Source organism: Microcebus murinus, chromosome 14 (genome assembly GCF_040939455.1).
Source record: "Microcebus murinus isolate Inina chromosome 14, M.murinus_Inina_mat1.0, whole genome shotgun sequence".
Lineage (NCBI taxonomy): Eukaryota > Metazoa > Chordata > Mammalia > Primates > Cheirogaleidae > Microcebus > Microcebus murinus.
Genome location: NC_134117.1, coordinates 18,417,795 through 18,443,566, shown reverse-complemented (window position 1 = coordinate 18,443,566; position 25,772 = coordinate 18,417,795). Strand labels below are relative to the sequence as shown.

General features: G+C 38.8%; 1 protein-coding gene across 4 annotated transcripts in view; it reads left to right on the top strand.

Annotated features, from left to right (window-relative positions):
* Window positions 1–281: 281 nt before the first annotated feature.
* Window positions 282–25,772, top strand: part of ADD3 (adducin 3) — a 131,544-nt gene continuing 106,053 nt past the window's right edge. For 2 of the 4 annotated variants that reach the window (XM_012771022.3, XM_012770932.3), the window contains exon 1: window positions 282–482. The gene's annotated coding sequence lies outside the window, so the exon portion shown is untranslated. Of the gene's footprint in view, window positions 483–2,332; window positions 2,640–25,772 lie in introns of those variants that run through there. The other 2 variants (XM_012771012.3, XM_012770928.3) reach the window with 1 other exon arrangement.

The window sequence follows — 25,772 nt, the reverse complement described above, 5'->3', positions numbered from 1 at the left end:
TGCCACTAACTCCAATGTTCAAAGTTAGCAGGTTTCTTTAAAGCTAGTGCTGCTAGCATTTCATTGACTCTTACTAAAATCGGCGCTTCCATCCCTCGATCACCCAGTTAATTTTAACCTTGACCTCCCACAGCTGTACTGCTTTATTCAGTCCAAAAAAACTCCCTGATTCCACTCTTTCTGCCTCTTATGAAGCAATAGTGGAGAGGAAAAACAAAACCCATTCCTTTAAGAACGATTCCGCCTCCTCTCCTATAAAGCAAGCGCCTAATGGTAATTGTGGAGTCTCTCTGCTAAGTCACACACTTTACTACTCAGCGTTGGGCGAAGCTGCTGCTGCTGCTGCTGCCGCCGCCGCCGCCGCTGGTCTGAGGCTGCAGTGGGTTTCTGTGCAGCACTGCAGAATCCACACCTAGAGAACAGGAGACACGCACACGCACGGCTACCACCCTGGGCACAAGGAAGCTTTGGATCTTCAGCGGGTAAGCAGATCTTTTATCCATTTTGTCCAGAAACTGTGGGCAAGGGAATAATCATGGAAAAGACTGTTCATCAGACGTGCTTAAAATGGATTAATTTGTCTTCTTTTGGTGGTGACGGTGGGGGTCTAGATTTGTGACTGACAAATGCCTTGTATCGTGGAGACTATATTCTGATTTGTGCCCTTAGCATACTTTTTTTGCTATTCATAAAAAGGCTAATCTTGATTGCATGCAAAGCTTTTTTTTTTTTTTGCTTTTTAAATGCAAGAAAATATACAGCCACTCCCAATATCTCTCTCAAATACTGCAGATATTTTTAAATGCCGAATGAAATGTCAGGCTGAGCATTTTCTAAATATTGTTTTCTCCCGAAAGCTAGGAAGCCTCCCCCCCCATGATTCTTTAGGAGTATTTAAAAACAATAAGGCATGGTTGGATTTTGAGCAAATGGCATGATATGGTGGTAGACTAAAATTTCTATAGCCTTAGTCCAGTGGAGAGAGAAAAACGAGGATAAATGAATCACAGTTAGTGCCAAGACAAGATTCATTTTCAACACTTCATATGTGGGAAGAGGAAACTACATTTTAATTAGCACATTTTTAGGGAAGAGGGAGGGGATGCAGAGGAGGGGGATAGTGTGAGGTATTTGAGGGGGAAGAGTCTGCAGATGAGGAAGGAAATGAAGTGGACTGTCGCTAGTGCCTTGGAAACGAAGGGAGATAAGGGTGGGGAAAGAAGTTTGTTGTGTGCGTTCGGGTGGGGTTGACCCAAGGGACCATGAATCACGGGAATGATGCTCCCAGGGGTGTGCTTGCGGGGGTACTCGTGCCCGCGGAGGACATGCGTGCCAGAGGGATGTGCAAGTCGTGGGTGGCAGGGGAAAGTGTGCGCTGCTGGGAGGTCTATTTCGAGAATAGGCTGGGATGAGAAACGCGTCTGGGCGACGGGGGTGGGCGGCCCAGTGTCACCTGTGGATGCATCCACAGCCCCGCGATTGCCTGTGGCAAAGTTTGCCGGGCTCCGGATTCATTTTGAAGGCTGCAGGCGGTGCCTCGACTTTTCACCTCAAAGAGGTCAGCTCTCATAAGGCTAAGAGGCCGGGGGCCAAAGTGGGAGTGAAGACCGGTCGAAATGGAGGCCGGTGCAAATGGAAAGCCCCTGCTCTGGCCCTCTGAGGAGGTGAGTGGGCGGAGGAGGCGCCCCCAAAAGCCACTAAGCCGAGGAAAATCCAGGCCCCTCCTGTGGGGGGCGTGCGGAGGCTGAACCTTACAGTGCCTCCCGCTGAACACCCAGCAGCCGGTGTGGGCGGCAGAGGCTGACTGAACGCGGCGGCCCAGCCTCGGGAGTGGGGGGGCTCGTTCAGGTTAGGGCGGGAGACGTTTCCGAGGCGCCCCGCCTCCCCTTCGCGGTCGGGTTTCCGTCGGGGTCGTTTCCCACTCTGGCCCTCAGGGGACGCCGCGGGTTCTAGCTGCATAGCCAGAGGAGGACGCTGAAGAGGCGCCAGGCGGCCGCCCAGAAGAAGGCCCTCCCCGCTGCCTGGCCCGTAGGCCCCCACCGCCGCGGCTTCGCCGACTTGGAGCTTGAGGGCGGGAGGGGGTGACAGGGGGCGGAGCCAGCGTTCCCGAGGGGCGCGAGGGGCGGGACCAGAGAACGCTTGGGCTGTGAGGGGCGGAGCTTTGAGAAGGCGGGGCCGGGACGCTTCGGGGCCTCAGGGGCGGGGCTAGGGGCGTCGGGGGCTGCGAGGGGCGGGCCTGTGGGGCGTGGCCAGGGGCGCTTGGGGGCCTGGGGACGGGGCCCTCTGGGGGGCGGGGCTAGGGGACGCTCGGGGGGCGCTCGGCTAGTCCCGCCAGAGCGCGAGACGCCAGGTCGTAACCGTCGCCAGGGTGAGGGGCGGTAGGGAAAGAAGAGGGGGTTAAATTATATTTTTTAAAACGGAGAGCCAGAGGCATCGGCGGCCCAGGTGTCGCAGCTTCCTGCTACACAGGGCTTGGCGTCCAGGTCCCTCCCTCCTCACGCCCCCTCCCCTTCTCCTGCCCTCCCCTCTGGAGCCCTGCGGCGCTTAAGAGGCGGCTTGCGGCGATCGGGCGGCCCCTGCGGCCCGGGCGGCTGCGGAGAAGGAGGGAGGGAAACACAAAGCCGGCTGCGCGCTGCGAGGTAATCCGGACGGGAGAGGAGGCGCCGTCGTCCCGCCCCACCTCTGGGCCGGGACGCGGGCGCCCGCGCGGGGGCTGGCTGCGGGGACTCTACTGGGGGTCACTAGGGAGTGGGGAGTGCGACGGCTGGCGGGGCCGAGGGGACTTCCTATTGGCTGTTCTCGCGGCCTCAGGTGAACCCCTCTGCGGGGCAGGAATGGGAGCCTCGGGCGGGCGGGCGGGAGGGGAGCGTACCTGCAGAGCAGGGTCCTGGGGTGCAGTCTCGGCGCGCTGCCGAGTGGGCCTGATGCGTTCGGGCGTCCTCTCATTTTCCCTGGGAGGGCGAGGAGTTCTAAAAATCGAGTGCTAGCTGAGGCTTAGGTGACCCAGGGACCTTAAGCTCTGAAGGTGCTCTCTAGGAGGGTGCGAGATTCCCGCGCTTGGAAAAGGTGGAGGAAAGGGAGGGAGTGTTGGTTTGTTTAGTTTTGTTTTTCTACCCATTTAAGAAACTTCTGTTACAAGTTGAAAATGTTCAACCACCTTCTCTTCTAATCCACATTCCCCCAACACACACAGACACACAAACACACCACCCCTACAAACGTATACACGTTAAGTTGCGCTTCCTGCTCGGGGTGACAAGCAAAGTTGGCAGTAGATCTGGTTTGCTGGTGTTTGGGGCACGTCCAGCCTCTTTGGAGGTATGCTATTATAGCTGAGGCAATACCACAGGTAGAATAAACTGGGCCTCTTTTAGAATGGCAAGAATGGCCTCAGGTGAACTTTTTTGTTGCAGAGATTTAATTGCAAGTAGTTGCCCGTTTAAAATGGGAGCGTAAGGAAAACCACTAATTTCCTTGGCACATGTGTTGTTGCAGTTAACCTGCAAGAGTGTTTCGGAATTTAACTCAACCAAGAGGCTTTGAGGGAGGATTATATGCAAGGTTGGTGAAAGAATTGATAATATTCTGGGATATGGGACTAGCTACGTACACGTGCACGTTTATGTTAAATTATGTGACATTTTAGATTTAGCAGCATTAGAAGATTGTTTTTCTTGGAATGCATTCTTTCTACATTGTGCTGGGTACATCTTAATTTTGGTTTTAGAAGACTTCTAGTGAGAGTATTGTTGGAGAGAATAAAAAGAGTACACTGTGGTTTGTCATTTTTAAATTAAGGTACTTGACTATTGAAAAGATTTGTATAAGTTATGGGACTGACCATTTCATAGAGTTAAATAATTTTGGAGCATTTGTAGAAAGTTTTTACATCTAAGTCTCCATTACATTATACTTGCATTGTACCTCATTTTCTTCTGCCTAAGTGGAGCAGATTAACTTTACCAAGGGAGGAGGATCAACAAAAAAGGCCACAAGTGCTGGCAATGCTGGTAATAGTTGTTTTTAAAGAAAAAACAGTGGTATATCTATTTTGAATGTTAAACATAATATAAGGAGTTCTGGAGATAATCGATTATGAGACATTCAGTATGTTGCAGCTTTTTACATATACGATATCAGGAAATGTTTGGTAAGCATTTGACATGACATAGGTGATCATATGACATCTGGGAAATATTAATTTTGCATGACAGAAAGGATTGTATTTTCAGAATGTAAGTCTTAACCATTGACTGAAAATGTGAAAATTATACACTTTGCTATTTTAACCCCTTTTGTCAGTGTTTTACTGGGATGAATTTGAGTTCTGCTCAATGATGTTTAAAGTGTGGATTTGGTCTTTGTAAAGCCAGAATGTCTTTTGAGACTAAGAGAACATAACAGCCCATCTCCTACACACAATCCTAAACCTAGGTACAGGGTGGTGTCCAGCTTCTAAGATTGTGAGGCTTCCAGAAGTAGGCCTATCATGTCTGAGTGCTTTTGTCACATGTAAGCCTGCAGATGGTTAGCTGATTAATCTCCATCTCAAAGCAGTTGGTTAGCAAGTACTGGGCAGCATATATGTATGTCATCAGGGTATAAGCAGCATTTCTGTTGAGGGAAGAAATCATGTAAAAGCATAGCAACCCAACTCTGAACAGAGTTTGTAGAATGTTGGGGAACAGTCATAACTGAACTGTAGCTTAACCAAATTGTTGCACGTAAAGTGCTTTGAATAAGGTCTGTACTCAGTAAGTGATTTATGTGGGTTTTTTTTTTTTTTGTTTTTTTTTGAGTCAGAGTCTCTGTTGCCTGGGCTAGAGTGCTGTGGCATCAACCTAGCTCACAGCAACCTCAAACTTCTGGGCTCAAGCAATCCTACTGCCTCAGCCTCCTGAGAAGCTGGGACTACAGACATGCGCCACCATGCCTGGCTAATTTTTTCTATATGTTTTTAGTTGTCCAATTAATTTTTTTCTATTTATAGTAGAGACAGGGTCTTGCTCTTGCTCAGGCTGGTTTCGAACTCCTGACCTTGAGCGATTCTCCCACCTCGGCCTCCCAGAGTGCTAGGATTACAGGCGTGAGCCACATCGCCCTGCCGATTTATGTGTTTATCATTATCAATATATAAAATGGCATGTCCTTTTGAAGGCCGTTACATCATGCTACTCAGCATGTGAAGACTTAGCAAATATTTGAAACAGCCAGTATTTATTTGCTTTACCTCTGTGCCAGGCACTATTCTAAGAATTTTATGTGATTTAATTTACTTTATACTTCCAACAACCCAGTGACTAAACAGAGGGAGGGATGAAGAGGTTAAGTATCTTCCCCGAAGATGTACTGCTGTTAGGTGGCACAGGCTGGTTGTGAACCCAAAGTCTGTCTCAAGAGTGAGCCCATGTAACCGCTGCTGTTTTTTCACTCATGTTAATGGTTGCAAATCAATGAAAGGTCTTCATGTATTCCCAAGATTACCAGGTGCACATGGCTTGTTTAACCATACCGTCTTGTATTAATACCACCAGCAGGTTGTGCTTAAATCTGAAGAGTGGTGATTATTCTGCATTAAGTAGAATCACCTTTTGACTTTGGAAGAGGATTCTCTTCTGATACACACAACATATGTTTAGCTAGGATGCTAGAGTTTGTGCTAGAATATGTTATCTTTTTAGTTATTAAAGATATTAAAATCTTTTTTTTCCAAAAAAAAGCTTGCCAGTTATGTAGGCAAGTACTGGGCTATGCTATTGCCCATTGGAGATTCTGGATCTTCACTAAATCAATAGACCTGATCATCCTTGTGATTACCAATACCATATCAACCTGAGATGGATTTTAACTTAAGTTTGTCCTAAATACCACCTGAATTGTTTCCTAAAATAAACCATAAATGAGAAGATGTAACTTGTGGCTCATATATACTTTTTCACTCTTGTTCCTCAAGGAACTATGTGTTGCTGCTTCACCATTATAATTGATATGTCAAGCAAATTGATGATAACCTAAACTAGCTCTTTTAAGTAACGTTTAGAATTACTGTAGATAGTTGATATATCCTTTGTTGTACTTTAGTGAAAAGTAATGTTAGGAAAAAAATGTTTAAAAACAAGCGTATGTTGAATTAAGAAAGTGCAAACTTTATTGAAGACATAGGTTACTAATCTGTTTCTCACACTAAATTAGCACTACCTTTTTTTGCTATAACTAATTTTTAGTGCTGTTTCAAATTCCTTTGAAAATATTAAATATGGAGAGTTTGAATAGAAAAAACTTTAAATGTCTAATCAAGAGTGCTATATTTCCTTTTAAACAGACTTAATTTGAAATTAGTATTCAAATTCCATTTGAAATTGAACCATCATAGACTCTGTCATGTCACTGAGATTCAAAATGAGTGCCTTAATACTTTATTTCATGTCTTCTATGTTAATGCTCTATCGTTGGAACTTAGGGTCCTTGCCAGAATATTTATAGGTGAGATTGTTAAGAGGTCTTTCAGGTTCTGCCAGAGATTAAATTCTCTTGGCTAAAAGCCAAGAAAATTTCAAAGTTTTACTATAATGGGTTGTACATATCAAGAATCCTCTCTGAAACATACAGGTTAGTAGTCTTTCATTGACTTTGGCTTAAAAGAAAAAGTCTGTTATCCATTAGCTGAATTTAATTATTTTTTCCATCTCGCAGTAGATAATTATGGACATGTGGATATATGTAACCATACCTCTTGGGGGATTTTTCTTTCAGGTAAAGTTAAAATTTATTCACCTGGCATTTATGTAATGAGTATTTATTGAGTGCCAGCAGTACAAGATATATAGTCTTTGGCATTTATTTATATCTTTTTATTTATTTTGAGACAAGGACATGCTGTATTGCCCAAGCTGGTCTCTAACTCCTAGGCCCAAGCCATCTTCCCCCTTCAGCCTCCAGAGTAGCTGGGACTACAAGTGTACACCACCACACCCAGCTTATATCTTTATAATGGGGTTAGATCTAAATTGAGCTTTTACTGATCTGCATTGCCACCATATACATTATTTACTTTTTTTAAAGTTGGCTTTAGAGCTTAGTTGAAAATGGTAAGACTCACTGATATGAGATGAACTTTGAAACCTCTTTGTTTCGATTCCCTGAAACTGTGCCTGAGGATATTGGTATATAGGCAGTACATTAACTAGGATTTAAGGTTGCTACCTCCTTGAACAAGACTAAGGTTTGAACCTAGAGTTATTAAACTTACTTTTTCTATAGTAAGCATACGTGGTTTCCATAGAATAAAAATGTCCCACAACCAGCCAGAGGGTAAGAACACTTTTGAGAAATTTAAGGGCAATAACATAAATGTCTTTAAAATCAATGTCTCAAGAATTATATATATTAATAAAACAATAAAATTTTAATGCTCACAGTATACATAAGGCAAGCAATGGGTTAAGCAAGATAAAAATTTAACTCCAAGTAACATGCACGAATTTGTTGTTTATTTTTTGGCTCTTATACCCCTTTAAATTCTTACAATTTCTTACTCCCCTGTCCTCACCAAGGAAGTAAGCACTTTTGTTTTGGGATGGAAGGGGAAAGGACAGTGCTGGTGTGAGTGACTGAGCATGTTTAACCCAGCTTCCATGGCTGTTTGCTGGTTACCTGCTGCTGGAGGAGTTGAACTCCTACAATGTACAAAGCAATCAGGTTGGAGAAGTGCTGAGTTTTTCAGTATCTTGGGGACTTGATATATGTGTTTAATATGTCACCATCAGCAATGTTTCTGTGAAGTTCTTCCACAGTGGCTCAGCTCATCCTGTGCAAGGGCAGCATTTCCTTTTTCCTTTTCCATACAGCATTCTTATCCTGTCATCTTTTGATGGGTTCATTCAGTGTCCTCTTGGAGAAGATTATTAGGTCACTCGGTATATCTAAAGAAGTATATTTGGGGCTAAAGGTCTCCCCAGGGACTCTTAAGAACACTCTACTTTTAATCCTTCAGAAGTTAGAGCCAGCAACTGTTAGCCACAGTGTTATTTCTATTCTCACTTGTCTTATTAGCACGTGAAAAAAAAGATTCTATAAGATCAGCCTTTTAACATCTAAGGAAGTGACTGAGGAGGGGCAATGGTCAGACAGAGCTCAAGTGGAGTTGTGAATGGGTGTAAGTGTCTTGGAGGAATGGAATGCTTTATCGCCCCTGGGAATGAGTGGCACAGATGGGAGGTAGAAAGGGGAAAGAGATTGGCATTGAAGTTGATACATTGTTCTTGTTCCTTATTCCCACTCCCACTTTTTTTAAAACTTTAAAACAGGGTTCCCTTTACCTTGCCTATCTCTTAAAGACCTTTAGAGTTGAGTTCTGTTTTTCCTAGGGAAAGGTAGAATATTTAAGATGATTTTCTATCTGATTGCTGAAAAGTTTGGCTTTCAACTGGAGATTTCATTAAAAGGAATTTTTTTCTGTCTCTCCACAACTGTCTGCTTCTTAAATTTCAAAGAAAGATTTTTGAAACAGAAGTGTGAGAAACCTTACTCATCACCTAATGATTGGGAACCGTTATGTATTAGAGTAAAACACGTGTCATCAATGAATTAGAAATTCATTGCTTTAAATGCTTTGTGTTTTTTTGTTTTTCTTTTTTTTTTGGAGACAGAGTCTCACTTTGTTGCCCAGGCTAGAGTGAGTGCCGTGGCGTCAGCCTAGCTCACAGCAACCTCAAACTCCTGGGCTCAAGCAATCCTTTTGCCTCAGCCTCCCGAGTAGCTGGGACTACTGGCATGCGCCACCATGCCCAGCTAATTTTGTATGTATATATTAGTTGGCCAATTAATTTGTTTCTATTTATAGTAGAGATGGGGTCTCACTCTTGCTCAGGCTGGTTTTGAACTCCTGACCTCGAGCAATCCGCCTGCCTCGGCCTCCCAGAGTGCTAGGATTACAAGGCATGAGATACCGCGCCCAGCTAACTTTGTGTTTTTTTGTTTCTCAAAACTAGATCTGCAGTGATTTTTGTATTAGAATGTTCTACTTTTAAGTAGGTATCAGAATTATTTTCATTCAAAAATGTTGAAAGTAATATATCTTTCATTTGTTGTAGTGAATTTTGATAATAACATCATCGTTTTCTAAACACTGAATACCCTAAAAAATATATGTGATAGACAAGGATTTGGTCACTAGCTACCAAAAGGCTGTTACTGTTTTTGCATTATAGAATAGGCAAGGTACATTTTATGCCTGAATAAGAGTGGTGTATTTGCTTGACCAAGTAAAGACTCTGAGAAGCTGATTACTTGGTAATCACTTGTGTTTGATGTCTTAGAATCTAAACTTCCCTGGACTCTTTTAAAGTGTCTGACTTGACCCATCAGCTTTTGATGAATACATTTGTGGAGGGATTGTGACTATCAGTTAAGTGCTTTGATGAGAGACTCCCTGCTTTCTATCACACCTGAATGTCACAGAACATGCTTCTTGGAGCTGTGTAATTTGGGCTCAAAGGGAAGAGTGCCATCTACTGAATGGCCAGCATCAAGTTGAGCAGCCCCTAACTTTTCCTTACAGAACTCAGCCAATTCCTGGAGAAACCATGCCCAGCTTCATTTAGGGGATTTGACAGAATCTGAGGACCAAGTGGAATTGTTGCCTGCTTAATTTTAATTATGCTTCTCAGCAGGAGGCCTAAACACATGATGAAGAACTAATTCAGCGCTTGTTGGAATGCATGGGAAAGGAGAAACCTTAAGAAGTTGTTGGGACTTATATTAAAAACACTCTAGCAATGGTGAAATCATTACTAAGTGGTAAAGAAAATTATTTTAATGAGGGGCATCTTTCATTAGTACGTCTGATTGTTGATGGCTCCTGTAAACAATAATGATGTTAAGCACTGTTTGAGCTTAAAATAAGCAAACAAATCATTTGCTTAACTAGAGTTAAAGGTTTAATAGTACTTGAATAACTTAGATTTTTTTTTCCTTTGCTCTTTTTCTTTGTCTCAGTTTCTAAGGTCAAATGATTCCTATTTGAGTGAATTCAGTTTCATAGATTTTGTTTGATGTATGCTAGTGGTCTCCTATTTTTCTGGTTTTTTTTTTTTTTCCTGTCTTCTAGAAACTTGCCTGTAGTAGTAGCTATGGGTAGAACTGGAGGTAGCAGAACCAGTTATAAGTCAGTGTGGATTTACAGTATCTGGAGGAAACCTGTCGGAGCCAGACAAGAAGGAACATTGAAAATATGAATTGAAAGGACGCTTTGAAATTTTTACTATAAGAATATCCTTGATTGTTGTTATATATTTATATCTATTATATAATTACTTAATTAGTAACCATTTTTCTCAACCCTTAAAGCCTGCCACAGTTCATGTTAAGCATTTTATATAAATTATCCAATGTTTAATGAAATAACTTGCCCAAGATCATATAGTTAATAAATGGCAGAGCCAAGATTTCAGCTCCAGGCCAATACTCTTAAACAGTATGCTATACTGCTGATTTATTTAAGCTTATTTTTGTTGGTGTCTGCACAGAATATTTGAACCAAGATTAGGATTATATTTCTGCCTCAGCTGGAAAATACCATTTGTTTTTTTGTTTAAGACAGTAATAAAATGGGTAAATAAGGTTGAGATTTCGCTAGAATCAGGAAGTATACATGAGATGGACTTTCAAATGTTTTCTATTTGATTTTGTCTACAATATTAACTTCTTCCTTTTGCTACATTAATTTAAAACCACAAGAAAAATTTATTGAATCATGAAGTGAATTATTTCACATTGGAGCACGTGCTTAAAATACACCACTTTGTGGAAGGAATTACTGAAGAGTTTTTCTGCTGGGTTTATTTTTTGTGCGGGGGAGATTTGTTGTCTTTCTATAGTTTGCTTGCTCCTAAATATTTTTAGGTGGTAGAACTTTTCAACATGACAATAATATTCCATGTCCACAGCACAATAAAATGAAACCATGTAGTCTGAGGTGGGGGGGGGGAACCTCAACAGCATTCAGTAGTATGCTCTGTACGCCAAATGAGTACTATACCTCACATGTAGGTGTTAAAACTTTGTTGAAGTCATGCATCCTTTTACTTAAGAGATATTTAATACCTGGCTACTTTTATGATGATGGTTTTGTTTATTTTTAAACATATTTTGACCTTAAAAGTTACCCTTATTAGTTTAGAAAGATTGGGAACCATTGTTTTGTTTCTAACTAAAAGCTTCTAAAATTGCAGTTCAGTGATGGTTGTGCAGTATATTCTAAACCCAGTCACCTTTTTAGGGCTTCTGGCTCTTCCCCTTCATATGTAAGGGAATTAATACCTTACCATATATCTTCCAGAAAATCCCCATAGGCTATGAAATACACAGCTCCTTGGGATTCTGACTTTCCTGTCAAATGTAGGAAAGGTCAGCAAACAACTAAGATGACAGTACAAGAGATGTTACTTGTCATTGTGTGATGAAGGTACAGAAAACCAATGCCATAGGTCAGCTGGTCAAGAAAAGAGCACCAGAGATGGAGTGGCAGAAAAGGCCCCCCAGGAAAGAGGAACAAGGTGGGCCTTGAAGGGCAGGGTAGGATTTTACTAGGTGGAGATGAGGGAAAGGATTTTGGCCAGAAGTTACTATTCATGAAAATAATAATTCTTCTTCTGTAGCATGGTGGGAGAGATGGTTTACAATCTCTTTCCGCTGTAAGGCAAACCAATGCTATAACATACACTCATTTGTAACAGTGCCAAGGACTCGCCTCCCTAGGAGGTATATTAGAATATGGAAGAAGTGAGGGAGGTAGTGATGGTGGTAAAGATTGTGTAGACTTTAACAACCTTCCCTCTGGACCCCATGTGAAAATGACTGGTTGATAGGAACTTATATTGCTATTTAGAAGCTAGTAGTGCTTAGGAAAGTTAATATTAGCAAACATTCTTTAGGAATCCTCATCATTCCCAACACTGGACAAGGAAAGCCTCCTTTTGGAAAGAGGTGTACATTTTTCAAAAATCTGTATTTGTCCATCATTTACTTTGCTGAATGCTAGAGTATTCTGTCAATATCATTGTTATAACTTCTGAATCCAATATGTGGATGATGGATGGATGGAGTTGTTGATATTATGAGATATAACCATTTCTACCTAAAATTTTTATAAAATACCATTTTCTGTTTTTAGATTTTAGAGAATTTATTCCAAAGTGCCTAAATTCTCTCAGACTTGATCATGCTTATCCCTTACTACAGAGTTTGAAAAATACTTAGTGTTAACCATTCAAGACATCTTGAACAAGTAACTTTATTTCTTTTTTACTTTAATTTTCTTATATAAATTTAATTTTCTTATATAAAATTTTTGAGGGATTGGGATATAGGGTATCTTAAGATTTATTTCAGTCTGAAGGTACTGTGATTATACTTCTGAAGGTGAATTCACTAACTAGTGAGTTTAGTGGGTAAGTGGCCAAGAAACCTGAGTGTATTGTGTGAAGGTCCTGGGAATGGGTCAAACAGCAGGCAAAGGCCACAAAAGTCCTTGGTTCTATGTATATGTGGCAATTGCTTCTCAACTCCCAGAGTTTCAGTTCTTCAGAAGCTGAGAGCCCTTGGCAGTGGAGAGATCCTTTCCATAAACAATGAAACAAGCAGAGTTAGCAACTTTTCCTAAAGCAAACTATAGAAACATTGTGGTACATTTTTCCAGGAATGATGTTTTCCACTCTTATCCCAACTTTATTGTATGTAGTAATAATGTTCTTCATAAATATTTCTCAGACTTCTGTTTAGCTTTTTTTTTTTTTAGTAGCTCACTATTGCCTTTCATTTGTTCATTTATTCATTAAATAAATATTTGAGCATGTATTGTGTGCCAGGTCCTGTTCTTACTGCTGGGAGTTCAGCAGTAAGCAAACAGATAAATGCTCCTGCCCTAATGGAGTTTATATTCTTGGGAGTAAATAGAAGTAAGTAAAGTATATGTCCTCTTAGTCATAAATTGTTTTTGAGAAACAGAGCAGGGAAGAAAGATAAAGGGAGTAATTTGCAGTTTTATATAGAGTGACCAGGTGAAATCCTCTCTGAGAAGAGGACATGTGAGCAAAGACTTGAAGAAGGCAAGGGAGCATGTATGTGGCTATGTAGGGAAAGAACATTACAAGCAGAGGGAACAAGCCAAAGGCCCTGAGGCCCAAGCATAACTGGGTTGGATGCAACAGAGTGAGGGAGGGGTAATGGGAAGCCACTGGATGACTTTGAACAGGGGTGTGACACGGTCTGACACATGTTTAGAAAGGATTATTTTGGCTGTGTTTTCAGACTAGACCTTAGTGTGCAAGTGTAGATGCAGGGGGACTACTTAGGAGATCAATGCAATAATTTTGGTGAGAGATAATGTCTCTGGTGGAGGTGATGAGAGTTGATTGGATTCTGAATATCTTTTGAAGATAGAGCCAACAGGATTTTCTAACTGGTCTGTGGGGATATATATGAGAGAGAGGAACCAAACTTGATACTAAGGTTTTGGGCTAGGCAAAAGTCTACAGGAGCAGTTTGGGAAATGGGTGAGAATAGGAGTTCGGTCTGAGACACATTATATTTGAAATGTCTATTAGACATTTATTTGGAAGTTGCTGTGAGTGAAGGTCAGTGTATAATTATAGACTGACTGTATAAATGAGAGCTGTCATTATTTTTCTCCATTTTTAAAAATGGATATATATTTAATCCCTTTGATGACTAGAATAAACTTTGCTCTAGTAAGGGTTTGAGGTGCATCTTTATGCCTCAAAGGGGTTTAATTTATCTTGTAAAACCTTGAATTTTTTTAACTTCTGAAGGATTCTTGGTCCCAAAGGAAACCTTTTTCTCTAGGGATTTAAATCAAAATATGAAAGTAATGCTATTACTGCCCTTTAAAAATGTATATGATTATTAATGGAACAGTTTGGCTATTCCTCAAAGAGTTAACATGGTTAAAAGTGGTAAGAGTTATCATGTGACCCAATAATTTCCATCTTAGGTATATACTCAAGAGAATTGAAAACATATGTTCCCACAAAAAACTTGTACACTGATGTTCATAGCAGCATTATTCATAATAGCCAAAAAGTAGAAATAGCCCATATATCTATCAGCTGATGAATGAGTAAATAAATGTGGTATATCCATACAATGGAATATTATTCAGACATGAAAGGGAAATGAAGTACTGATGCATTCTATAGCATGGATGAACCTTGAAAACTTTATGTTGAGTGAAAGAAGCCAGATGTAAAAGGCCACATATTGTATGCTTCCATCTACATGAAATGTCTGGAATAGACAAATCCATAGAGACAGAAAGGAGATTAGTGGTTGTCAGGAGCTGGGGGAGGGAGAAATGGAGAGTGATGGCTTAATGGATTTCCTTTTAAAGTGATGAAAAGTTCTGGAAATAGATAATCATGATGGTTGTACAACATTGTGAATATACTATTGATAAAAACCACTGAAATGTATAATTTATAAGAGTAAATTTACTTTTTATGGTAGTTGAATTATATCTTAATTTTTAAAAAGATGCCAGGAAAAAAAAGTATGAATATACACAAGAACAATATACACAAGAACAACTAAAATAACTTAATGTGGACCTTATTTATTTTTTCAAGACAAGGTGTCGCTCTATTGCCCAGGCTAGAGTGCAGTGGCATCATCATAACTCACTGAAACCTCCAACTCCTGGGCTCCTTCAGTCTCCCAAGTAGCTGGGACTCCAGACCAGCCCAGCTAATTTTTCTATTTTTTGTAGAGACAGGGTCTTACTTGTGTTGTTCAGGCTGGTCTTAAACTCCTGACCTCATGTCCTTCCCCCTTGACTTCCCAAAATGCTTGGATCTTATTTCTAAAAAAGAACTGCTTTCCCCGTGGAAAGTTGGATGAAGCAAGAATTACCACACCCAGCCTGGTTTGTTTACAGAGAACAAGTTAAGATACTTAGCTCATCCAGGTAGAAATCAGGAGGCAATTTGTGATCCTGTCTTTGATAAGTCATGGGTGAGTCTGATTTTTTTAATACCTGATTTCATGGGAATATCTAGATAAGCAAAAGAAGCCTCTGTGATTATCATTTCTATGGGTTTCAGAGAGCAGGAAGAGGCTTATAAATAACTTCATTAGGTCTTATGTCAATAAAGATGATCTTTTTTCTCCAAACCTATAATTTAAAAATATGGGGGACTGAATTCCCTATAATTTTTTTTTAGCCAGTCCAAGATGACATTTACCTTCATAAAAACATTACTGTCAAAGATTTGTCTGGTTAGGAAGTACATGAAAGGATTATCTTTAATTTACTTTTCATGTGCCACTTATCCTAATGATATATTTTTGAGATAAAATTCACATACCATAAAATTCACCTCCTAATTTTATTTTGAATATATGCCTTTTTTCCTTATTAGAATGGAACTTCAAGAAAACACAGGTTCATATTTGAATGGATACCATATGCCTGGCTTGATATGTTTTCAGTATTTTAAGGGAAGCATATGTGAACCAAGTAAGAACCATACTGGAGAATATAGACATTTATGTAACTGACTCCAACACGAACCTAAGAGCTATGCTATAGTAATAATTTAAAGTACAGGTGGGCACAGAGAATGGAAATATCCCACTGGGGAAACACAATTCAGGGAGGAGGGTGGCATTTGATTTGAGCTGTAGAGGGATGGTCCCCAGCCCCCAGGTTGTGGATTGGTACCTCTCTGTGGCCTGTTAAGGACTGGGCTGCACAACAAGAGGTGGGCGGCAGCAGGGGCTTGCAAGTGAACAAAGCTTCACCTGTATGTACAGCTGCTCCCCATCACTGTAAAAGCTCTGCCTCCTGTCAGATCAGCAGGGGTATTAGATTCTTATGGGAGCACGAACCCTGCACATGCGAGGGATCTAGGTTGCACGCTCCTTATGAGAAGCTAATGCCCTATGATGTGAGGTGGATCTGAGGCAGTGATGCTAGCAGTGGGGCCCGGCTGCAAATATAGATTATCATTAGCAGAGAGGTTTGACTGTACAATAAATGTAATGTGCTTGAATCATCCTGAAACCATTCTCCCCACCCCACCCCTGGTCCATGGAAAAATTTTCTTCCATGAAACCGGTCCCTGTCACCAAAAAGATTGGGGACTATTGCTTTACAGGATCTGGAGGGGATTTCAGCTATTGGGGAGAAGGGTGAATTACAGGCCAAGATACTAGAATATGCAAGGCCATGTAAAGTCTGTGGGATGGAGGTGGTGGGAGAGGAAGTAGGAACAGTGAGGTTGAGAGCACCAGTTCATGCAGGCCATGGGAAATTTAGATTTTTATTCTGTGGCACCTATTGTAGTTGATGAGAAGTGTAATCAAATGTGTCTGAGATTTGGTGGTTTGAAGAATGTCATGATGGAGAGAGAGTGCTGGCAAAGAGACAATTCAGGCATTTAAGAGATAAGCAAAGGAACTGAGCTCATGCTTTGAGATTAGAAAGAGTGCTGTAGACTGAATGTTTATTCCCTCCCACCCCATTCATATGTTGAAACTTAATCCCCAGTGTGATGATATTTGGAGGTGGGGCCTTTGGGAGATGATTATAAAGGATTAGTGCCCTTATAAAAGAGATTCCAATGAGCTCCCTCATTCCTTCTTCCATGTGAGGGTGGTGGGGAACCTGCGGCCTTGGGGCCACATGTGGCCTTCTGGATCCTTGAGTGCAGCCTTTGACTGAATCCACATTTTACAGAACAAATACTTTTAATAAAGGGATTTGTTGTGTGAAGTCCGGATTTGGTCAAGGGGCCACACTTGGGGATCTGGAGGGGCACATGTGGCCTTGAGGCTGCAAGTTTCCCACCCTTACTAGCAGCCTGAACATGGGACATTTTGGAGGCAAAAATTCATCAATTTACCAAACAATGGGGAGAGAGGTTGAAGGAACATTTGTTCATTGGGGGTAGAAATTTAAAAATTGCATTTGACTCAATTTCCAATATGCTGACTTAGAGGAAAGATAACGTTTGTACTACTAGAAATGAGGTAGATTTAGCAAGTCTTAAAGGTTTGTTTTCTTTCCCATACATAAAGATTTTAGAAACTTGACTATTTCTTAATTTGTTTTATTGCTTGTTAACTATTACCCAATTGTCCAATCTTTGGATTTGTTTTCATTTGTGCATTTGGAAATGGTTGAATAATCATCATTTTGGCTAAAGAATAGTCTTTTTGTTTCCAAATGAAACTGCTCGCCTATGCTGTGTTTTTGCATTTCATTTTAAACTTTTTTGTACAATGGAATAATAAAGAATCGAAGGCATTGGGCATTGCAATATCAAGTATTACATGCTGTCATTACAGGAAGTTAGTGTGCCATCTTTAAGGTTTTCTTTAATATTTGATTTATTTTCAAAAGTAGACATATGGTAAGCACCTATATGAAATTATTAGAAATGTTAAAAACACATGCAAAATTATTTTTGCTATGTAAACTTAGTGGAGAATCCAATCCAGTAAGACTTTTTGCACATTTACATAGTGAAACAACTAATATAATATTTGGCTCCTTTATCATTTCTAATAGCTTAGTTATGGGCACAGTTGGCCACTTTTGTTTATAGTTCCTTATAATAGGACATATAACAGAGGGTTTTGTATTAGGGCATATTGTTTTTATAAATGGGTAAAAGAAAACACTGAGTTTGACAGAAGTAATTCCTAAATTATTTCAATGTAAACCCTGCTTTCATGCTTAAACTTTTTAAGTATTGAATGTTTAAAATGACTTATTTATTCAAAAGCAACCCTTAATAAAATACAATGAAGATAAAAATCAAAAGAAATAAAAAGCACTCACTTTTTTAAAAAACAAGAATGAATATATTAAGTTCATTTCAGAGTTAATATTTGAATCAAATTTTTATAAAATCAATTTCATTTTTAAATATTTGAAATTAATTTTTGAGTTAGAAATACAAGAATGTGGAACAAAATCCATAAGGCACACAAAAGTGTTTAGTGAAAAGGAAGTTGTCACTTTATCCCCAAACCACTCAGGTTTCCTCCTTTCCTGTAATTATTCCAGAGATGGTTTTCATTGTTTATATTTAAATTCCTGAGTCAAGACTTTTCCTGGCTACACCTGGTGAATGAAGTTGCTGCATAAGAAATATAGCTTTAAGGCTGGGCTGGATGGCTCATACCTGTAATCCAGCACTTTGGGAGGCCCCTGCAGGAGGATTGCTTGAGGCTGGGTGCTCCAAACCAGCCTGGGCAACATAGTGAGACCCTGTCTCTTACACACACACACACACACTCTCTCTCACTCACTCACTCACTCACTCAACCCCCCCACACCCCCTTTCTCACTACCTTTAGGTTCAGAATAACCTGGGGAAATAGCCCATGTTCTTCTAGATGTGGTTTCTGGATCTATTATCTTTTTATTTGAGTTTCCTTTCCTAGTTTCCCTTCCCCTAAGGCAGAGGTATGGAAAGTGGGAGGTAGTAGTTGTAATCATCTTTCACTCATACTATAAATAATACTTCTATATTCTTGGATCATAAAAATTATTTTAAGACTGAGGTTTTGGGTGGCACAAAATCACTTATTCTTATACCTTATCAAGATTATTATTTGAAACTTTGTACAGATCTGTATTGTTCAGCAAAGTTTATCTGACATTCAAGCCCTTGGAGTTGAGACAAGGAGGACAGAACCTGTAGACTTTGACCTATGTTTTAAAGTGAAGAACCATAACTTCATTATAATTGGGGGGTATCCCACCACCCCATCTGTGCAAAATCTATGGCTGTAGGTGGAGAAGGATATCTATCATTATTAGATAATTATGGAAGAAGTGGGAATCTTCAAATCTATGTAATCTTGATTAGGTATAGGAATAATTAATTCTGTGTCACCCAAAACCTTAGTCTTAAAGTTTCTTTGGGTTCTAAAAATTAAGCCTTTGTGTGAATCATTTAGGCTTTCTATTATAGGTGGAAGTGGGAAGTCTCTGTAAACTTTAAAGTTTGGAGAGAAAAACAGGGGTAAAGAGGGAGAGGTGAAATCTAGATTCACAGAATTTTGGAAACCTCACCTCATTTTATGAATGAAGGACCTGGTTTAGTTGAGTGAAGTGATATGTTCAAGGCACTGGGATTCCTGACTCTGTCCAGGGCTTTCTGTACTTACGTAAAGCAGCCATCTTGATGTAAGTACCATACATGCCAGCCATCTTTCTTAACCCCATTCATGCAATTCTGGGGTGAGGGGTCTTACCAAAATTCCACTTGACCTTTCCTAGAGCAGCTTTTGAACAGGATGAAAGACCCCAATCTCTTAGAGATTTGCAACTTCTTTTCAAGAAATAGTACTTGTTCTTTCCTTTTTTTTGTAATCTTTCATTGAATTTGGGAGAGTTTTGTGAGTTTTTTAAAACTGGAATGTGTCATGAATTTTCTTGTTTTCTTAACCAAAAGCCATACTGATATTCTGTATATTGTTCCAATTTTAGTATGCTCACCACTGAAGCAAGTCATGTACATGGTAAATGTTTCTGACATGTTTGGTTAGGAACATTATATTGAAAATTCAAACTGGATATATTTGGCTCCTTTGACCTTTTTTTCTTTTGGAAAGGAACATATTTAAGTGAGAAACAGTTCTTCCCCTCCAATGAAAAGGAAAAGTTTTAGGTCATTTGCTTGAGTGACATAGATTATAGACTTATGACCCCAATTTTCCATTATTGTCAAATAAGTAGGCCATTATATAAGGCACCGTGAATAAAGAAATATGTCATTAGAAATGTTAGTTTTTTAATTTAGTTTTGTGATTAAGCTTATTAAGATTTTTAGTCCTCAAGAATGCATTTTTATCTGTTGCATCATACCAAGGACTTTGAATAAAATCTATCAGAATTATGCTTTTTATGTTTTGCTATGGCATGTGGTTTCATGACAATTTTAGAAGGTGATTTTCAAGATAACCTGGTCTTTTCAAGACAAAGCTTTCTATGAAACATACTTCTGAGGAACTGGAAAGATTCATTATGGTTAGCGTCTAAGTAAGATATATTTGCTTTTGATATTACTATGAGTATAAAAGATGTCTTTTGACCTATTTTTAAGTGAGTGTTAATAGGAGCAGGTACAAGGCCAAGGTACTTGAGAACTTTGAATTCAGTGTTAAGTTGATTTTAAACTGGTTGGGGACTGGCTATGTTTTATGGTGACAATATTCATATTAAAAATCTTATAGGTCAATTTCTATGAAAACCATGTAATATTTCTCTTAAGTTAATTTATTGACTTAAAAAAAAACTGCTGGTGCTTTTTCCTGAGATTTGTCAATTAAGCAGAAACTTCAAGTACCTGAAATTCTTTGGGTTCTCCACTTTAATGAGAGAAGACCAAATGATTATGAATACAGTTAGATTTCAGGAATGTATATTAGAAGCAGTAACGTCTAGATAGATCTTAAAGTCAGCACACATTGACTCTTACACATTCTATAGTTGCTGTACTTAGAATCAGTATTTAGAATGAAGACCCTAATATCTTGCAGTTGTTAAGCAATAAAGGTAAATATGTTCATGAAAGTATGTGAAACCAAAAGTTGCCTTTTAAAACTGGGGAGTTGAGGGAGAAGGCTATTCATTTGGCTTATTGCTATAAGAATTGATATTTATTTTCCATTTCTGATCAGAGTAACTATATGGGTTCCCCCAAAGTGTTTGTCTTTTGGTGGCTTACTACATTTTTTTTTTTAAAGTTGTAATCATAAAAGTTGGGCATTCTCTTCAGGGATAGCATTTGCACAGGTGGTTTAGTTTAGAACTGCCTGCATAGTATAATCCTGAAGTCTCATAGGAAGGCCCTGGAATAGTACTGTTCTCCCCACCCCCCAAAATACGAGCTACATATGTAATTTAAAATTTTCTAGTAGCCACATTAAAAACACACACACACACACACACACACACACACACACACACACACACACACACACACACACACACACCATTCCAGCAGCAATAGCTTAGAAAAAGAAACAGGTATGAAATTAGTTTTAAGATAGTTGAACCCAATGTATTTAAAATATTATTTCAACGTGTAAGCAATACAAAATTAATGAAATATTTTGTTCTTTTTAAAATTACCAAGTCTTTGAAATTCTCCCTATATTTTACATTTGTCACATCTCAAGTCAGACTAGCCACAATTTAAGTGCTCAGTAGTCACATGGGACTAGTGGCTATTAAATTGGATAACATAGCCCTGGAACATCTTTCTCTTTTATCCCATCTCAGTGTTGAGAATTCTTTTACTAGCAGTTTATTTTGGGGGACTAAAGTCTTGCCATCTCTTTCTATGCTTTTCTATCATTGAATGGATAATGAAGCACTACAGAGAGTGGAAAAAAAACATTAAACCATTCTTGTTCATGTCACTTTTAACCATTTTTGCCTTTATAATGTGATAACCAAAAACCAGTACGGCTGAAGAAATGCAAACATTGAATGAAAACTTCAGAGGGCATGTTCAGTTTATTATGCTTAAATAAGTAGAGAGGGATAGAAAAAGAAGAGGAAAAGGAAAAGCTGGGTAGTACAGAAAGGACAGGTTTTGACATCAGATGGATCTGATTTAAAATCCTGTTGGTCTTGAGCAAGTTGGTTACTTTTTCTGAGCCTTTTATTTTCTTCATATGCAGCTTTGGGATAAAAAATAAGCTCTCAAGTTGCTGTGAAGATTACATGAGATGGTATGTGAAGTTATGTCATGTATAATATCTGGTACATAGTAGGTGCTTAATAAATATGTATTGAATAAATGTTTGCTGCTAACTCACATCCCTTACCCCCATCACCTTTGTGAGAAAGGAAAAAGGAGGAGGCAAAATAAATGTAGGAATATGATGAATTTTGCTAGTTTTATTTGTGTACTTTTTATTAATCAATAACATCTGTGTTTCTAAATTTGTTTCAGTTATTTAAGACAATCTCAATTATCACTTTTCATCTTGTCCTAGATGATACAAATTCATCATTTTCCATTTCTTTAAGAGTTTTATCACAGGGATTATTGCAATATGGAATTTAAATGTTTTACATCTACTTTGGAAGGTTAGTCTACAGAGTAATAGATTGTTCTAATGATTGCAAACTTGTGTATTAATTGGAACTAAGAAAAACTTCTAAATAGAAGAAAAACAGCCACTTGGTGACTAAGCTACATGTTGTAATGCAATTGGCATATCGTTCTTTTTCAGGCATTAACTTTAATTCATATTTTTAGATAGAATGGAGATTTTTATGACATTAGCTGTATGACATGTTCTGAAACTGTTTAGGAGGAGAGAATTTTCAATCACTCATATTTCTGATTTGCTATATGTTTTGAGATATTTGAAATATGGGGAAGCTTGGAGGGTTTTGAGCAGATTATTAGATTAGATATGAACTTTTCAAAGCTTTCCACTCACCAGTGTGTAGGCCTCATCTATGGTAATGTTCTTGGAAATCAAGTCATATTTGAAAATCCAGTTTTTTTGCCAACAGCATCTGGTTGCACTTTACATACTTTGAAAGTATTTTTTGAATTGCAAAAAAGCAAAACATATGTCAGACTTTTGTTACCTGATTTAAAGTTGTTTACAGTTTAGTTGAACTTTAATGAACTTAACATCACTAAAGGCATAATTGTCCAAATGCATAATACTTCAGAGATAAAAGATTCTTAGAATTATCAGCTTTTTAGAAATTTTGGAGACTTTTACATTATTTTAATGACTACCTTAAGGAGACCTTATTTATGAAAAGTTCTTTCAGGTTTGTGGAATTTTGAAGGTGTTGACCTGATTGGTATATACTCTACTAATGGGCAATCAAGAAAGTGTTGATTGATGTGATTGGCATTTCTATATCAATTTCTTACAGCTACCAACAGCTGTTGCTAGTTATATACTTCTTTATCTGTTATAGCTATGAGCTTTTTGATATACAGGTGTTTTATTTTTAAAGAATCTAGATTCTCTTGGCAACCTAGAGAAGATTTATGAGATGATTTTAAGTGGTGTGGGCCTAGGCTAACCTGTGAAACATGTATTATGGTAGATTCTTTGGCCTGGGCCCAGGCTTTGTGCCAGAATTATAGAGCTCCACTTTCCATTACAGTAGCCACTAGCTATGTGTGGCTATTGACCATGTGAAATGTGGCTAGTCCTAATTGAGATGCACCGTAATTGTAAAATACACAGTAGATTTTGAAGACTTAGTGCAAGGAAAAGAATGTAAAATAATTTTTAAATATTGATTACATGTTGAAATGATATTTTGATATATTTTGTTAAATAAAATATTAAATTTAATTTCACCTGTTTCTTTTTATTTTACATGGCTTGCATTTATGGCCTACATTATATTTCCATTGGAAATATAATTATTATAAAGACAAGAGTTTATGTTGTGTTGTTATTGTTAGGAGCTTGCAGAGGTCCAGGGAAACACTCCCTTAAGATGCCTTACCTACAGCTATTCTGCTGACTTGGCTGGGCCAGTTTGTATTACAGTGCTGTTTTGAGAGCTGTTGCCTACCAGCAATCTCTCCTCTAACTCTCCCAATTGATGAAGTTAAAAAAAAATTTTTTGTTCCACCTACTACCTCTGAAGGTTGGTAACTCAGCTGCTTATTGACAGCCTGTTGAACAGTATAGAACATCTAAAGCCTGTGAAAGAGCATCTTTCCCACCTTGAAAATCAGATGCCTTTAGGAAGCGATACAAGAAGTCTCCTCTGAATGCTAGAAATATCAAATCTTAAACTTCAGAGACTGGCCATATAAGGAAAGGACTTTTTATAGACAAAGAAGGTTGAAGTGAAATAATGGGATAGCAAAAGCATACTGAGCTGGATAAGTCTTGTATAATCCTAGGTCATCTCTTTAATGGCCATGTCCTTGACATTGTTGAATTAAGAATGAGAGCAAGGGAAATAGCCCATGTGTTGGCATGCTAGTCTCTAAATTAAAATAGATGTGATTACAGCTCCTGAGTGCTCTTAAAGGCTGGATGCTACATTTGCTCTGCCACTTCTGCCTTCATTCAGACTTAAGCAAGTGGTGGTGACTTTGGAAAGATAAGGGGAGAAAAGGAACAAAAACCGGAAAAGGGTAAAACTGTATTGGGGAGGTGGGCAGCAGAGAGGTTTGGGCAAGTTCAGAGTGCAAAGCACTTTTATACATGTACATGCACATTATATTTATAATGCTAAGGGGTACATAAACTGTAAAATACTATTTCAGGAAAGGAACTGATATATTAAAAAGAAAATAAAATTTCTAACTAGGTGGTATGGATTCAGGTTTCTCAAATCTATTAATACCATTACCCCTAACTGAGTAACCTTAGGAAATTATAGAATCTGAGATAATCACTATCTTTCTACTTCTCTGGCTGTCCTTAATGATTAAATAAGATCATGATAAGTTTGAAAACATTTTGTACATGTTCATATGCTGTATACATGTTTTCGTTTTTATACTGTTAATTCTTTTCCTTTCACCTGAAGTATTGCCTACCTGAAACTTCATCAAGAGGAAAAAACGTGTAGTCATGAACACACATTATGATTAAGAGAAGTTAGAGTTAAATGGCCAACTTAAATAGGGCCAATTTGGCTTTCATCCCTAGGCTTTATAAAAGAGACAGTGGCAGCCTTGTGGGTGATGGGACTGTGGACTAATTACTTATTTAATTTAATTATTCATCCCTTTAACCCCTTTAAAACTTGACTTTTCTAGGTCAATTATATAATGTGTGTACTCCTGCTATTTCTGAGTTAAAACCCCTGTTACATAGTTATTTTAAAAAGTTGATATATTCATAGCAATAAGCTTGGTTTGTGTTTCTTTGAGGTTTATGGTCTTCAACTTCTGACCAAGTTAGTGAAGGGTTGCTATAACTACCAGATGGCAATCTTTCCTGATCCAGTGTCAGATGCCAACAGACTAATAACAGAATAGATGTAAGCAGAATTCAAGCACAGCATTTGAAGTATTATTTAACCTGTTCATCTAGCAAATTTAATATAAAGAGGATAAATTGAATACATTCATGTTACTATACAGTTGTTTGCTTCTCAGGCAATCCCAGAATGCATCTTTGATTTGTGTTCCATGTAAAATGCTGGGTACAAGAATATCCTGCCAAGTGCCAGTTTGAAATTTACTTGGGATCCATCCAGCTGGCAGTTCAGTTGTACTAATTAGATGGGCCCATTTCTGGGGAACGTGATTTCTTAGCAGAAGCAGTGTTCTTTTGAAGCATAATTTACTTAAAAACAAGTTAATTTTTAATCTAAGAATTCTCATAAGTGCTATATTAAAATGTATATAGTACAAGCATTATGTATATAGTAGAAATACTTAATGCATTTTTGTAAACAGTAAATAGTAGAGACAATAAATTCATTGTACTATACTCAGTTGCTTTTAATTTCTATTTTGAGTGCCTAGGATCATAACTTGCTTCCTCCGTTAATCTCTATGAACAAGAGATACTGAAGTGCAGGTGGTTTAACCTGATAAACACCAGCAGGGAGCTAGCTTTCTGTGTAGAGTAAGCTGTGCTCTTACATTGTTTAAGGTAAGCAGGTAGATTGTTCTAGTTGGAGACCACTTGGTACAAATGAAAAGGATCATAGTTGAGGGTTAGACCTGAAGAACTAACATGGATCCTTTTAAACCTCAAGATTGACCCTCTAAAAG